The sequence below is a fragment of the Rhinolophus hipposideros genome (genome assembly GCF_964194185.1).
Source record: "Rhinolophus hipposideros genome assembly, chromosome: 4".
NCBI lineage: Eukaryota > Metazoa > Chordata > Mammalia > Chiroptera > Rhinolophidae > Rhinolophus > Rhinolophus hipposideros.
Window position 1 is genome coordinate 51,183,211 of NC_138050.1, and position 16,945 is coordinate 51,200,155.

The following is a 16,945-nucleotide window of genomic DNA, read 5'->3' on the forward strand; positions in this document are numbered from 1 at the left end:
GCGCAAGGGCTCCTGCAGCCCGCTGCTGCCCTCTCCGCCCATGTTTAGATGTGCTTGCCACAGCACTGGCCAACCCCCTGGGTAATGGCCTGGCCCTCTTTCCTGATGTCCCCTTGCTATGCCCAGCTCAGAGCCTGGCCCAGAGATGAAAACATCAAAAAAGACTTCCAAGACCCTAAGTGGAAAAAACACAGCAACTTAAAAATATTGTAAAACAACCAGGGGAATCTGAACAGTGATATCTGATCATTTTAAGGAATCATTGCCAATTATTTTAGTTGTAAATATGGAATTGTGCTTTTGTTGGTTTTTCAAAGTTCTTATCTGTTAGAAATACTTTCTGATATGTTTATAGATAAAATAATATGACGTCTGGGACTGATTTAAAATAACCCAGTGAGGAAATGGGTGGGGTACAGACAAAACAAGGCTGGCCCTGGGCGGGCATCACTGCATGGGTAGTGGATCACGGAACTCAGTGCATTGGGTTCTCTGCTTTGTGTATGTTTGAAAGTTTCCATAATAAACATCACAAACGTGTGAATACCAAATCGCTTTGTGAATTCATTTTGCCTGTGTTGTCTCTTACCAGCTAACTGCCTGAGCCAAGAGGTTGGACATCTCTGATTCCAGCTCTTAGGAGGTGACTTTAAACAGTGTTTTGTGCACATACTTTAACATGAAGGAGGAGAATGAGGAGATCATAGAAGAGATTTAACTTACAATAATTTGCCACAATAATTTGTCTGTCTAAACCTTAGGCCTTAGTGGGACATGTATTTCTTAAGGGTCTCCTCCATTTCTATCTGCATAATCTTTACCTTCACTTTCCTCTTCTGTAAAATAAAAGTGATTAACACTCTTCAGGCACACCTTCCATTTTTAAGAGAAGTTTCGGAGCAAATAAATGGAGTACACAATGCTTCAAATGACCTTGAGCAGAAAGGGCGGACAGAAACAAAAGTCCCAGTAATGATGAAAGAACTGTGCTTGCCTGCTCACCCATCCAAACGCCGCACCATCACCCCATCCCTCTCCTCCCCCCAACCAAGAACAGAGAGGGTCACCTTCCACCAACCACAAGGGAAAGGGACACTGCAGGATTTTGCTAAATCTGGCACCTACTGTGTTTATCAACACCCCTGCCTAATCTAACAAAGGAAACGACTTGTTTTGATAAGACAGAGCTACATGCTGGTAAAATCAGATAAGCAGAGTTGGACAAAAGCATTTCCTAGGCCTGCATTCCATGTTTCTCGCTTGGCCCGAGAGCCTGGCTCATTTTGGAAAGGTTAAGAGAGCCTAGGGCGACCTTCTTACAGTTTTCAGGGTGCTGCACAGGGGACAGCGCTCTGTAACTCTCAGTGGACTGCATTCCTTGTAGTCATCATTGGAAGAAATGCAGCCATGCTGGGAGGCCAGCCCTCTCGAGTTGTAAAGGCCAAGCCCACAATGTCAAACAAACTGTAAAATCTTTACAGCCCTTGTTCTCACTTTACACACCATGCAGCTTTTCCTCTCTCGGGTCCCCAAGTGTTGGCAAAGGTCAAGTGTCCCTTTATTTACTCTTGCTCAATTGCATTTTATCCATCTCTCAGGAACAGAAACAAAAGTGTCAAATAGAGACTTGGTTCAGGATGTGACCCTGACTTCTGCAGCCCCAGGGGACAAGCATGACCTGAAATAAACTCCCCCACAGCAGCTTCTCAGATACAGTCTCCGAAGTATGATGTCAGCACAGGGTTGAAGCTGGTGGGAGGCCCAGGGAACAGGGGAGTGAAGGACTCCAGGGGCCAGAGGGGCCCACGAAGGGGCCATGATGGCCTGAGATATGGCAGACATGGCCTCAGGCTATTGACATGGATGGAGGCCAGGTGCTCCTGTGAGAAGCCTGGGGACTGCTTGGTGGTCCCCATGGCCCACTGCACCTGCTAGAGAAGTCTTTGTAGCATCTTGAGAGTAATTGCCATGATGTCAAAGATGCCTGGGCTCAAGCCCCACCTCCACCACTGTGTCGGTTGGGGTCAAGGCGAAGCTGCTCCAGCAAAGAGACGCGAATTAACAATGACTGTTAAGGAACAAAAAAGTCTGTTTTTTGCTCACATGGGTTGTACAGGTAACAGCTAAACACGGCAGCTCAGGGAGAGAGGTCCCATCTCTCCTGCTGCTCTGTCATTTCCGAGGGCCTGGTTCTGCTGTGTGGTGAATTCTCAGCCCTCCAAGGACAGCATGAAAGAGTGCAGAGGGCACACCCCACCCCAGACGTAGCTCTGAGAACTTGTGAAGGTGTGACAATTATGTTCACAAACTTGCCACTGTGTACTCACTTTGGCAGCACTGTACAAACTGCTCGGTCAGGTTTCATAACCTTGGTATATCAGTGTCTCACAGCTGTGTTCTTGTTGACATGTGGTGGTGTCTTGCTGAGTGGCGTTCATTATTGTTGTTGCGTGTTGTTGTGTGTCGTCGCGAGAATGTCTGAGCTTGAATTAGAGCAATGAACAAACATTACATTTCTTGTTAAACTTGGCAAAAGTGGAAATGAAATCAAGGACATATTAGTCCAAGTTTATGCCATGAAGAAAATGGCAGTGTACAAATGGATTAAATGTTTTTCTGAGGGGAGAGAATACGTCACCGATGAAGAGAGGTCAGGGTGGCCAGTAACAAGCAGAACTGAGGAAAACATTGCAAAAATTCATCGACCTGTGTGTCAAAATCATCGGGTGACTGTGAGAAGCATAGCAGACCAAGTAAACATCGATAGAGAAACAGTTAGGAAAATATTAACTAAAAATCTTGGCATGAGAAAGGTGTGTGCAAAAATGGTCCTGAAAGAGCTCTTGCATCACGACAATGCACCAGCTCACACGGCACTGTCTGAGGGAGTTTTTAGCCAACAGACAAATAACTGTATCGGAACACCCTCCCTACTCGCGTGATCTGGCCCCCAATGACTTCTTTCTTTACCCGAAGATGAAGGAAATATTGAAAGGAAGACATTTTGATGACATTTAGGACATCAAGGGTAATACGATGACAGCTCTGATGGCCATTCCAGAAAAAGAGTTCCAAAGTGTCTTTGAAGGGTGGAGTAGGTGCCGGCATCAGTGCATAGCTTCCCAAGGGGAGAACCTCGAAGGTGACCGTAGTGATATTCAGCAATGAGGTGTGTAGTACTTTTTCTAGGACAAGTTTGCGAACTTAATTGTTAGACCTTGTAGTCACATGGCCAGGAAGGTGGTTGCGGGCTGAGCACCTATGATTGAGGAAGGAAGGGAGAAAGGACATCGATAAACAGCCATCATCACAGCACCCATAGCCTTTGCGATCAGCTTGAAGCCACATGGGACCAGCAGGGGAATGAGGAGTGACTGCTTAACGGGTTCAGGGTTTTACTGTAGTGATGGAAATGTTCTGAAATTAGATAGTGGTGGTGACTGCTGGACTGCATTGCAGCCTAGAGAGGAGGAAGCAGGCATTTCTGTCTCTTTGGCTCCAGCTTCTGCGTCCTCCCACCCAAACATAGCAGTTTCCAGGGCTGCCTGCATCACACTTGGCAAATCATGACTGTAGTAAGTATAACTCCAACAGTCGTTTATTTCGTTAAATCCCTGGATATCACTAGCTCATTCTCGGCACCAGAACATACTGATGTCCTTGCTTTGGGGGCCAATGAAATGTGCTTTCCTAAGCCCTACTTAGCTCTCTGCACTGTGATCATATAGGATTTGGCAGTCGGACCGGCCATAACTAATTGGTTGTGTTCCCCTTGCCTCTTGCAATGAAAAACCAATAAAAGAAAATCCATTTTTGTGTGATGTATAAATCATGCATGTCCCAAACCCTAAAAACCTGGAATGGAAGGAAGGCTTCAGCATGCTAGAACGAGCCTTCTCCTTATGTGTACATCTCTAGAATACACACACCATTTCTTTACTGTATCTGCTGTGCACAAATCATCGCAAAGTTCCGATGACTGCTTCTCACTCATCCGGGGACAGTTAACGGGATGCTGGCTGTTTAACCCCAACACTGCTTCAGGCAGGTTCCATGTACTGCCCAGGTTTGCTCTCTGCCCAATTCCTGGAGAATGTCATACAAATAGCGGATTATAACCTTGGATTTCATTGAGTGGCAGGCGGTGAGGGGTGACTAAATACCAGAGAATCTTCAACAAGGAATATGCCAGGAATGAGAAGAGGGACGTTCTTTCTCAGGGAAACACAGTGTTGCAGTTAAAGAAAATGGGAGACGCTCACCTGTGCGATGGAGCCACTTCCACTTTTACGCTCCAAGGCTCTAGTAACAGATTTCAAGCGGGGAAATAGATCCCAAGCGAGCAAGTGTTTTACTTTCTGCCTTTAGACAAGTCATGTAGTGTGATAGCCAGGTTAAGCGGTTTCCCCGGGCGAGAGCTAGGGGAAGAGAGCCTGTGTTCATGCCCCACGCCGATGATGTGTATCTGCTCACCTGACTCAGGAGAGGCCCTGTCTCTAGGTCTAGGGTGCCTTGTGTTTGTGTAAGCACCTCCCATCAGCACATCATCCGTGACAGTGGGACAGAGGCGGGTTGATGCTCACTGTAAATTCTAAGACCTTGATGCAAGTTATTGGTTTACCTGGAATTTGTTTTATAGACGCCATAGTCCAAGTGTCTGGTCTTGGCTCCCAGACAGAAATTTCAACAAGAATTCCCTTCTTCTCCATTAAGCATCAAATAAAGAATTGTCCAACAAATGTTGGTTGTTGAGAAACCAACCTTTTGAGAAACTGAGTGGTCCCTAGGGAGGCATATCCACACGCACAGGGCCTTAATTCACCTTATAAGTGGTCTATCTACTAAGCGTTGACATTTGTAAATCTAGAATTTCTTCGTAAACGAATTTGGCCTGTAAACAGTCTTTCTTGTTATCTAGAATCATTGATTTAACCACTTGTACAGAACACAGATTAAATGTAGTTGATAACATCCTACAGGGTGAAAGGAGTTCTCCAAAATACTTTCTTATTCATACAATGGCCTCTTCACAGACAGAGGGTTATCATTATCTATGTTAAGAAAAATATCCTAGACTTGGAGATAAGGCTAAAGGGCGTGTGGGGTGTCACTCCAGCGTCATACTGGGATGCCCTTTCCCAAGTCCCATGAGGCTATTTCATCATCCCAGCAAAGTGCTTGGTCTTACAGTGCTATTTACTATGAACTGCAGATTCAGACTCTGTAAGATACATGGTTAACTCATAGATCTTTTTCAGTAAAGAGGCTAATAATTTCTGCCCAAAAGAAAAGATAACTTCAAAAGATATGTATGTGTGTGTGTGTGTGGATATATAATATAATACCTATTATTTATGATATATATGATATATATATATATTAATGGCCTTGAAGGACATTCACCAGTTTTGTACCTGACCCAGCGACCTTGCTGTCACGTTCCTCCTTTAGTGCCTGTGAACAAACACCCAGTTCCTTAAAATACTCTTTGAACCAGCTTTACCAACGGTCTGCCTCCCTCATTAATGAGTTAATAAGTCTGTGACACTTGTTCATTCTGTATTTGAAATTTTAAAAAACTATACTTTATCATACCCATGACACAGAAGAACCAACCATTGCCTGAAAGCAACTCAGGGCAAAAACATCCAGAAGATGGGTCCACATGGCTCTGCCATCCAGGGAAATGTCCAGCCACAGTTTCGCCTTTGAAGCATTCAGAAGTGAGACAAATCCCTGTGAGGTTTCTCCCAGCTCTGCCATCCCACCACCCTACCATGGGTTAAAAGTGTCACCTGAAATTCATGTGTTAAATTCCTGACCCCCAAGATCTCAGAATGTAACCTAATTTGGAAATAGGGGCATTGTAGATGTTAACTAGTTCCACTGAGGTCCTAATCCAATATGACTGGTGGCTTTATTAGAAGAGAAGAGACACAGAGAAAGAATGCTGTGTGAAGACAAATAGAGATTGAAGTAACATGTGTACGAGCTGGTGAAAACTGGCAAACTCCAGGAGCTAGAAGAGGCAGGGAGGATCCTGCCCTGAAGTCTCCAAAGGGAGCTAGGCCCTTGATCTTGGTGTTTGTTATGGTGGCCCCAGGACACTGACATGCCCCAGGTGCATGGCCTTCTTGAGGATGGGAGTGTGGTTGGCTTCACTGAGATGTGTGTCGAAGACCTACTAAGGGGTTTGGAGACTCACCACTCAACTCACCTGTCCTTGAAGGTTGAAAACCGACTCTGTGTGTATTTAAATAGCTGGATCAATTCCAAAAGCTCAGAAGGCCGCTATAAATGTTTTGGATACTCTCCAAACTAACATTTCTAGACCTCTTCAAGCTCCATGTCAAACTAGTTCTTCTTTTTTAATTAATTAAAGCAAAGCTCATCAGTTTGTTTGAAACTGCAGGGCTCAGCCAACTTCACTTACGAGGAAATATGTGTCACTCAATTTCCTTTTAATAACTTTGTTTACGTGTCACCAGCATTCACAATCCAGGATTCAATTTCTGTCGGCACTGGTGGGTGTGTTCAAAATTGAGGTCATGGCATGACTCCATTCGTTCCAAGACCGCCTTCCCCATAACGTTTTCCGGGGTTGTAAGCCAGCCATGAAGACAGATCAGACCAAAATACTCTATTGCTATCCTCACTGCTGTCCATACCGAGCTGCATTTAAATCCTTCCCAATGAAAGGACCCATCTGGGACACCTGCTAGAGGAAAAGGTGGAGAAGTGATGCATGAAGAAGGCCCAGTCCTGATTTCATCAGATCATGTAACCACATTCCTTCCCAGACAGGAAGGAGGAGATAAGCTCTAACTCCCTTTTCACCCATTCACTGGGTTTCACTGGAAACACTTCCCACTCCCTCATCAAAGACGGGAGGTTTTTGAGACATTTAGGGACTTCCTAAATTTCTTATTATTACGACTATCCCTTATTTTTATTAGGTAATGTTCAGTGGCAAAGCAGACCTCCCAGGCCAGAGTGGATGTGCTACACTCTTCCATGATTCTCTGCGTTTCCTCGTCCCAGATGCCCACGGTACAACACAGCTCCTCCATGGCCAGGGGCAGACATGAGCCCCACTCTCCCAGAGAGACCCACGAAGGTGACAACACCCCCTAACTACCACCTGCTTGTGTGTGCCACTGGGTTTGGGCGCAGAAGCACCTTCCAGTGCTATCTCCAGAAAAATCCGAATCACTTCCTAATTCCTTTTGTGGAACCTAAACGAGCCATCTCAGTCTTCCGAGACAGTTTGCCAGGGAAGATGGTTATCGGCATAATTTTCTAAATGAACACACTAAATTATATGACTTTCCAAGATTCTGATGGCTGTGACAGATAAGAAAAGGGCACAGTCAGAAGAGGAATCAGATAATTCACCCCAACAAACAAAGCAATCCTGATGACCTTTGTAATGACGCCTTTTTAGGCCTTGTCATCTAAGCATGTCACACACATGCACGCACACAAAGCTGTCGTCAGAACATCAGAGAGACAGCCCAGGGAAGACGCTTTCATCTGAGCGTGTGTAACGCTTATCTGAGAGGAAGTCTTTAATGCAGGCGTGTCTTCCATCACTTATTTAAGCCCTTCTAAGTTAAAGCCCTAAAAGTCCCTCTTTATGCAATGTGAATGCTCACCCTCAGAGGGGCTAGTTGATATTTATAAATTATACTTGTTACAGTGATATATGTTCATTATAAAAAAGAACACAACTCAATAGCTGCAGAAATATAAGAATAAAGCAAAAAGGGAATTTCCCCTCCTCTTTTTACAGGGAGCTGCTATCAGCAGCCTGTCTACATGTCTACAGTCCACTAATAGTCATGGAGATGGAGTGGAGGTGGTGTTTTCCACACACACGTGGGTTCACACCCATGCTCTGCGCCCGTGTCCTCGGGGCACCTGCTAAGGGCAACATGGTGGTTCCTCCCACCTACTTACAGCCCTGCCCCAGAACGTGCACTTGGAGGCCACAATTACAGCTTCTCTTACGAACACCCGCTCACAGCTCATCATCAGAAGGGCCCTGTGAAAAGCTCTGTGAAAGCTGCCAATTATTCTAGAAACCAGGGTTCTCAGACACTTCTATTAAGAATGAAGCATCTCCCAGCTCTGGGCGGTCTGGGTGAAATCTCACATCCTCCATTGTCCCACACAGGCCTTGGCTTCCAGAACTTCCCAGAGGCTGGGCCTCCCAGCAGGCAGTCTGCCTCCTTCCTTCAGGTGCCTCAGAGAAAATTGAACCATAAACTCCTGGTGAGAAAAGAGTAATGTAAGAGGCCCGTCATCTAAATTTGTCTTCTGCACACGGGCAGTGGGGAAGAAACCAAAGGCCCCTTGTGCCTGGGCATTCACTCACAGTCAAACTTGGAATGGAAGGATCATCTCATCCAGACCAGAAGAGTCCACGTGGCACTTCAGTTCCCCAAAACTCTTAATGGCTCCCACATACCATCCAAAGAAAGTCCAAATACCTTAGAGTGCCCAGGCCAACCCTCTGTAATGTACCTGCTTTTAGCATGGCTCGCTGATTTCTCACCCAGACGACAGAGTGCAGAGGCAGCTCCACTATTGTTGGCAAGCCCACAACTCTTGGTCTCAGCTGAAGGGCCTTTGCTGAGATTACCCATCCTTCATCCTTGGCAGTAAAAGCAGGTACGCCGGCCACACTGGCTTTGTCCCATCTCTGGGGTGGAGGGAAAGGCCTCATTTGGCCACACAGAGTTTTGTCAGCATCAAAGACCCTCCAGCTGCTTTTAACCAGCCAGCAAACCACTAAGTTCCATGCTGGCCCCTCCCAGATTGAGACTGAGAAGGACCCCGTTACAAAGAGGAGAATTCAGGCAGTTATTTCACGGTAGTTTGATTCAATTTCATATCCACTTGAAGTGTGTTCACAGTTACTTAACTAACAAAATGTATTTGGGATGCTAAATGGATACAAACAGAATGTTTTCTAGTTGGCTTTGCAAAATATATATCTTTGTCACAATCATAAACTTAAAAGTCCACCTGAAGTTATGTGATGCAATGAATGGGGGAATCTGACATTACCCTCTCCATTGAGACATCAGCTGGCATTGGACGCCACAGTCCAGCACCTGATAAAGAAGTTTCCTGTGAAATGTGAGTCCACTAGATGGTCATGGCAGCAAAGGGTAGATCAAACCCTACAAAATAATGTCAGGGTTTCAGATCTTGAAAATACATGGTTAAGCCAACTTACATATTTTTCTAACAATATTTTTATCACCCAGAAGGGAAAAAAATGTTCTGAAAAAGTTATTATTCCAGAAGCTCTAACAATGTAAACTTTTATATCATGGTACATTTATCTACACCTCCAATACAAAAAGCTACTCTTCTAGATAAGGGGTATCCATTGCATTTTGTCTGCCCAGCAACTTTTCCTTTTTGGAGCTCTGTCCTGCCACCCAAGGCTGTTGATCACAATAGCACATTTCCAGTTAGAGCAGTGTGTGCACGTCCCACAGCTCACAAGTGGGAGCACGGCCCAAGCAAGGGCAACCAACTCATCCCTGGAATTCTAGCAGGAGCCCTGTGGAACCACAGCGATTTCCTATGGATGTGAGAATATTGCGAGATAAGAAATGTAACTGCAGGAGAAATCCCAGCAAGTGAAAGGCAGAGTCCTGGCATTGCCGGAACCCTGAGGTCAGTACAGGCCCGGACTTCTCAGTTACCCAAACCGATGCATTCCCATTCATAGCATAAGCACGTTTACTTTGGGTTTCTGCACATGCAGCCGAACTGGCTGTGAATAACACACTACTAAAATCTGCAACTCTTTTTGCAGTTACCCCTGGGCAATAGCATCATAGGGCTCGGGTTTTGTCCAAACACAAGTGCATCAGGATGGCTGTGGCAAAATATTTATGCTCTACAATGCTACCTCGGTCACTCCTGATCTTGGGGTTCCCAAGACCTGCAAGTCATGGAGCTGACTGGCTTCCCAGGTGACTCCACTTGACTGTGTCCTGGGCATGGCACCATCGTCTGTCCAGCAGCAAGCCCACCTTTCCATGATTCTTAGTTCCCAAGAGGTTCCTCTGTCAGGACGAGTCATTATAGCAGTTCTCTTGTGTTAGACCTGAGTGTGGGAATGTTTTTGAATTGAACTAATACCTGATTAGTAGTAGCTTCTCTACAATAGACACACTCAACAGTGAAACTGTCGCCACTTTCCTATCTTAAGAACAGCAAGAAGTCAGGAGTGGAAGCTGTGTGGCTGCAGCAGGACCCGGGAGTCACAGTCATGGCTTCCATTAGGACATACCAAAGAGTTCCCATTCACCATCTCATTTAATTGTCACACTACACACCAACAGTTTTCTAACCGTTATTTTATTTTACAGACAAGAGAGTTTGGGGTGGAGAAGAAAAGTGACTTGCCAAAGGTCACACTAAATTGAGGAGGTACACTGTACCTATTCAGCTCAAAGGTCCTTCTCTTTCCACCATGCACTTCCTCCCTTCCCCATCTTCACTCACTCCTGCCTCCCTCCCTCTGCTCTGCAAACTCACCAGGACCACGACCAGGACTCAGGCTAGAGTGAGGCTCTATGTTTCAGACTAAGGAAAGGTTAACCAGCCTATGGTAGGCAGAAATAGATGTTGTTTCTATGGAAAGATCCCTACAGCATTCCATAAAAGCACTTATTTTTGGCACTAAACCACATTGTAAGTCACAGGCTGCAAAGGGACCCCCAGGGGTAAAAAACAGGGGGAGCAACCTCTTGGTCTGTTCTGTGCCCAGGGGGTCCTAGGACCCAGGACTTTTGATGTTAAAAATGGAACCATTCCTGGAAAAATAGGAACAAGAGGGTCACCTTCAGGATAGGCCCTGGAGGACTTTTCCATAAAGGGATTTTTCACCTTAATGAGGTCTGATCACTTTCATTCACCATGGTAAGCAGTGTTCTCCAAACTTTTTGACCACAACCCACAGTAATAAATACTTTTACATCCTGACCCAGTGCACACTCAGAAAATAAATAGAGTGGAAATGAAGAACTAACATCTAATAATCTCTGATATCCTCTATTCTATTCTGCATCATTAAAAAACTGCTGGTTAACAAAATAATAAATTGATTTCAAGACCTACCAGTGGGTTACAAAACATGGAAGAAACACTTACCAACTAATTTTGTGAAGACAGAAATTCTTGGATACCAAACCAGATAACAATAATACAAAAAAATACCCAAGAGAATACCAAGATGGAGCAGTAGGTAAACACTGTGCTTACTTTCTTTCACGACCACATCAAAATTACAACTAAACTACAAAACAACCATCATTGAGAATCACTTAAATTCTTGCTGAACTGAAGCCCTACAACTAAGGACACACATAAGAAGCCACCTCCAGACTGGTAGGACGGGTAAAGACTCAGAACAGGTTGGTCCCACACCTGCATGTGACCATTAAAGATCCGGAGGGATATTTCATCTGTGGAGGTCCCTCCCACCCCTCAGAGGAGCAAGAGGTCCCAGCCCCACCCCAGCCCTGGGTTCCAGTGCCAGAGAGAGAAAACCCCATAATTTCTGGTTGTGAAAACCAGCGGAGATTGTGACTGAGTGAGACAGAGGGTGGCTAGAGTCCCAGATGCTCCTCTTAAAGGGACATTGCATGGTTTTACCCACCCACGGAATCACTTGCTCTGAGCTTCAGTGCTGGGGCAGCAGCTGGAAAAGTGGCAAGGACATATGCTGGGGAACTGAGTTGTCTGCCTTGGGACAGGGGCTGGAGAGGTGGCTTTCTCCTGGACAGAGTAGCTGGCAGATGTCATTGTTTCTTTGTTGAGCCATCCCCCTTCCTGGCATGGGCACGCAGAGTGGGGATCTGAATCTGCCAGGTATCTGAGTCTCTGTTGTTCGTTTGCCACACCCTGGTGATTTGAGACCCTGCCCCACCAACTTTCATACACACCCAAGCCACTTTCAGTGGCTTTTTCATACAAACTGCCTGCCTTAGCTCATGCTGCAGATGTTCCTAGGGTCTCTCAAAGCTTCAGGGAACCCAGAAAGCAGCATCAGACTTGAGAGTGTCCTATACCTCTGGCTGAGCACCCTAAGCTCAGCAGTAGCAGCAGCCAGCCTTGGTTCACAGCTTGGCCTCTCTAAGCACTTTCAAGCATGGCACAGGCGGCAGCCATCTGTGGATTTCTTTCTGGCTCCCACTAGGTGGCTCCAGGTGGAGCAGGGGCTGTGGCTGAAATTGACCTACAGTGGATCTCTTCCAAGGTGGTCTTGGGGCTAACCCCCAGTGGACAGCTTCAAAACAAGCTGGTATATCACCCAGCCACCTCCAAAAATGACACACCCATGGGGCAGATTAGGCAGGCACCAGGGTGCTGCTGAGGCAATTCCTGCTCTGTAGGATCAGTCCCTGCACAACAATTCTTCCACTGTAGTCATGGCCATTCCTTACAACCAGTGAGCTCAGTGAGCGCCCATTGATGTGCAATTATCAACCAAGGCCCAACTACAAGAGGAGGGCACACACAATCCACACAAGGGACACACCCGGAGTATGCGGCTCAGGTGACCAGAAAGACTGCACCACCACGCCCTACAGCATACCTACTACATAAGAACATTCTACTAAGACTGGGAGACCTAGCAGCCCTACCTAATACAGAGAAGCAAACACAGGGAGACAGCCAAACTGAGGAGTCAAAGAAACATATCTCAAATAAAGGAACAGAACAAAGCTCCAGAAAAAGGACTAAACAAAATGAAGAAAAGCAATCTACCAGAGGCAGAGTTCCAAACACTGGTTATAAGGATGCTCAATGATCTCAGGGAGAACTTTAACAAAGAGATAGGAAACATAAAAATGGAGATAGAAAACATGAAAAAGAACCAGTCAGAAATAAAGAATACAATAATAGAAATGAAGAATATATCACAGGGAATCAACAGTAGATTCCATGAACAGAGGATCCAATCAGTGATATAGAAGATAAGGTAATAGAAAACACCCAACCAGAACAGCAAAAAGAAAAAAGAATCCAAAAAAATTGAGGAGATTTTAAGGGGCCTCTGGGACAATATCAAGCATATGAACATGCGCATTATAGGGATACCAGAAGGACAAGAGCGAGGGCAAGGAATTGAAAACCTATTTGAAGAAATAATGACAGAAAACTTCCCTAACCTGGCAAAGGAATTAAATATACAAGCCCAGGAAGTTCAGAGAGTCCCAAACAAGACGAACCCAAGAGGCCAACATCAAGACATGTCATAATTAAAATGCCAGAGGTTAAAGACAAAGAGAGAATCTTAAAAGCAGCAAGAGAAAAGCAGTTAGTTACCTATAAGGGAGCCCCCATAAGACTGTCTGCTGATTTCTCAACAGAAACTTTGCAGACTAGAAGGGATTGGCAAGAAATATTATAAGTGATAAAAAGCAAGGACTTACAACCAAGATTACTCTACCCAGCAAAGTTATTATTTAGAATTGAATGACAGATAAGGAGCTTCCCAGACAAGAAAAAGCTAAAGGAGTTCATCACCACCAAACCAGTATTACAAGGAATTTTAGAGGGACTTGTTTAAGATGGGTGTGGGGTTAGGGATGGTTGCAAATGGGAAAGGATTAAGAAGTATAAATTGGTTGTTACATAGTAGTCATGGGGATGTAGGTGATAGCATAAGGAATATAGTCAATAACATTGTAATAACTATGTATGGTGCCAGATAGGTACTAGATCTATCAGGGTGATGGGGTTGGGGACAGGGTGAAAAAGGTGAAGGTATTAAGAAATACAAATAGGGGGGCCGGCCCGGTGGCTCAGGCGGTTAGAGCTCCATACTCCTAACTCCGAAGGCTGCCGGTTCGATTCCCACATGGGCCAGTGGGCTCTCAACCACAAGGTTGCCAGTTCAATTCCTCGAGTCCGACAAGGGATGGTGGGCAGTGCCCTCTACAACTAAGATTGAACACAGCACCTTGAGCTGAGCTGCCGCTGAGCTCCCAGATGGCTCAGTTGGTTGGAGCGAGTCCTCTCAACCACAAGGTTGCCGGTTTGACTCCCGCAAAGGATGGTGGGCTGCGCCCCCTGCAACTAGCAACTGGCAACTGGACCTGGAGCTGAGCTGCGCCCTCCACAACTAAGACTGAAAGGACAACAACTTGAAGCTGAACGGCACCCTCCACAGCTAAGACTGAAAGGACAACAACTTGACTTGGAAAAAAGTCCTGGAAATACATACTGTTCCCCAATAAAGTCCTGTCCCCCTTAAAAAAAAGAAATACAAATTGATAGTTACAAAATAGTCATGGAGATGTAAAGCATAAGTATAATCAATAATACGGTAATAACTATGTATAGTGCCAGGTGGTACTAGTCAGGGAGATCACTTCCTAAATTATATAAATGTCTAACCACTATACTATATACTTGAAACTAATATAAAATAATATTGAATGTCAACTCTAATCGAAAAATTTTAAAAGGGGGGAAAAGATCAATAATAAATATTGTGACCACGTGGTACAGTGTCGATGGCTGCGGGACCTATCATGGTGATCACTTCTTTAGCACAGGGAATAAAATCAATAACGTGGTAATAACACTGTATAGTGTGAGGTGGGTACTGTTGAATAACTATGAGGTATACCTGAAACTAATATAATATTGTATACTAGCTGTATTTTAATTAAAAATCTTAAAATAAATAAATAAAAGAAAAATAGTCTATTCTAAAAAAAAAAGAAATACCCTCATAACATGGAAGCAAAGGTTCTTAACAAAAATTTTGCAAACTGAATCCAACAATAGTTTATAAAATGACCAACTGGGGTTTATCCCAGGGATGCAAGGTTTATTTAACATTTGAAAATCACTCAAGACAAAAAACTCACATATTAATGAGTACAAAAAAAGAAGAAACATATGATTGTCTCACTAGATGCAGAAAAAGAATTTGACAAAACCCAATATCCATTACTAATTTTAAAAAACCTCGCATAAAGTTAGAAATAGAAAGGAACTTCCTCGTATCGATAAAAAGCATCTATGAAAATCCTACAGCTAACATTATGCTTAATGATGAAATACTGAATTATTTCCCTAGGATCAGGAACAAGACAGACATATCCACCGTCATGATTTCTAGTCAACATTGTAATGGAGGTTACTAGACAGTCAATAAAGCAAGAAAAGGAGTAAAATCACCCAGATTTGAAAGAAGGAAGTAAAGTGTCTATATTTACAAATAATCATCTTGTTATTTTGCATAATTATCTATGTTAAAAATTCTATTGAATCTACCAAAAAAGCATTGAAATTAATAATTTAGTTAAGCAAAGTTGTAGAAGACAAACATACAAAAATCAAACATTTAAAGAATCAGAAATTGAAATTTAAAAATTTACAATAGGATGAAAAATATAAAATATTTAGGAACACATTCAAAATGAATCATAATCATAAATGTAAAACTTAAATCTATAAAATTAAGAAAATCTTTGTGACCTTAGATTAGGAAAATATAATTCCAAAGGCAGAATTCATTAAAAATTATAGAAACTGTACTTCAAAATTGAGAACTCTGTTCTTTGAAAAGCATAGTTTTCATTATTTAATGGAATGAAAAGAAAAGTCACAGACTGAAAGAAAATATGTGGTAATCACACATCTGATAAAGGACTTGTATCCAGAATATTTAAAGAAATCTTATAAAGCATCAAATAATTCAACAATTGAAAAAGCAAACATCCCGAGTAAAAGAAAAAAAAGATAAAAAAATTTAAACAGACACTTCATCAAAAACTACATTTGGATGGCAATAAGCACATTAAACAACATCATTAGTATCAGAAAAATGCAAATTCAAGCCACAATGAGATACCACTATACACCTAACTACTAGAAATGCGTAAAATTAAAAAGACTAACTACAGCAACTGGAATTCTCACACTGCTGGTGGGAATGTAAAATGGTAATCGCTTTGAAAACCATTTTGTCAGTTTCTTAAAAAGTTAAGCAAATATTTACCACATGGTCCAATCATTCTGCTCTTAAATATTTCCCCAAGAGAAATGAAAGTTTATATGCATACAATAACTTGTATACAATGTTCATAGCTGCTTTATTGGTAATATCCAATAACTGGAAACAAGAATGATAAACAAATTGTGGCAGATCCACACAACAGAATACTACTGAGCAATAGAAAGGAATAAACTATTGATATATGCAACAATGCAGACAAACCTGAAAATATGCTGAGTGGGAAAAAAACAGACAAAAACGTCTGCATACTGTATGATGCCTTTTATGTAAAAATTCCAGAAAATGCCCAATGTTCCATAATGACAGAAAGCTGGCCAGTGGTTTTGCCTAGGGATGGGGATGAGGATGGGGCAAGGACGTTCAGGAGAGAGGAATTACCAGAGGGAATGAGGAAATGTTTTTGAGTGATGGGTATGTTCTTAACTTGATTGTGGTGGTGGTTTCACAGGTATATACATATGTCATTGATATGTCAAAACCTATGTGTGGAGTTGATTATATTTTCATTACATGTCAGCAAAGCTGTTTAAAAACAAACGAAACCCAAATATGATTGGTTTGGTCAGCACTCAGCACAGTGTCTTTTAAGGCAAATAGCAAGTACAGGTCTGAACTGCGCAGGTGGGTCCACTTATACACATGGATTTTTTTTCAATAAAATACATTTAGTCCTCCATATCCCTAGGTTTCACATCTGCAGGTTCAACCAACCACAGATCGAAAACAGTGTTTTCGATCCAGGGTTGGAAAATCATGGATGTGAAGGGCTGACTGTATGCATTGTTCTATACCGTTTTATATAAGGGATTTTCGACCATCTACAGATTTTGGTATCCAAAGGGGGTCGTGAAACCAATTCCCCTTGGATACCTAGGAATG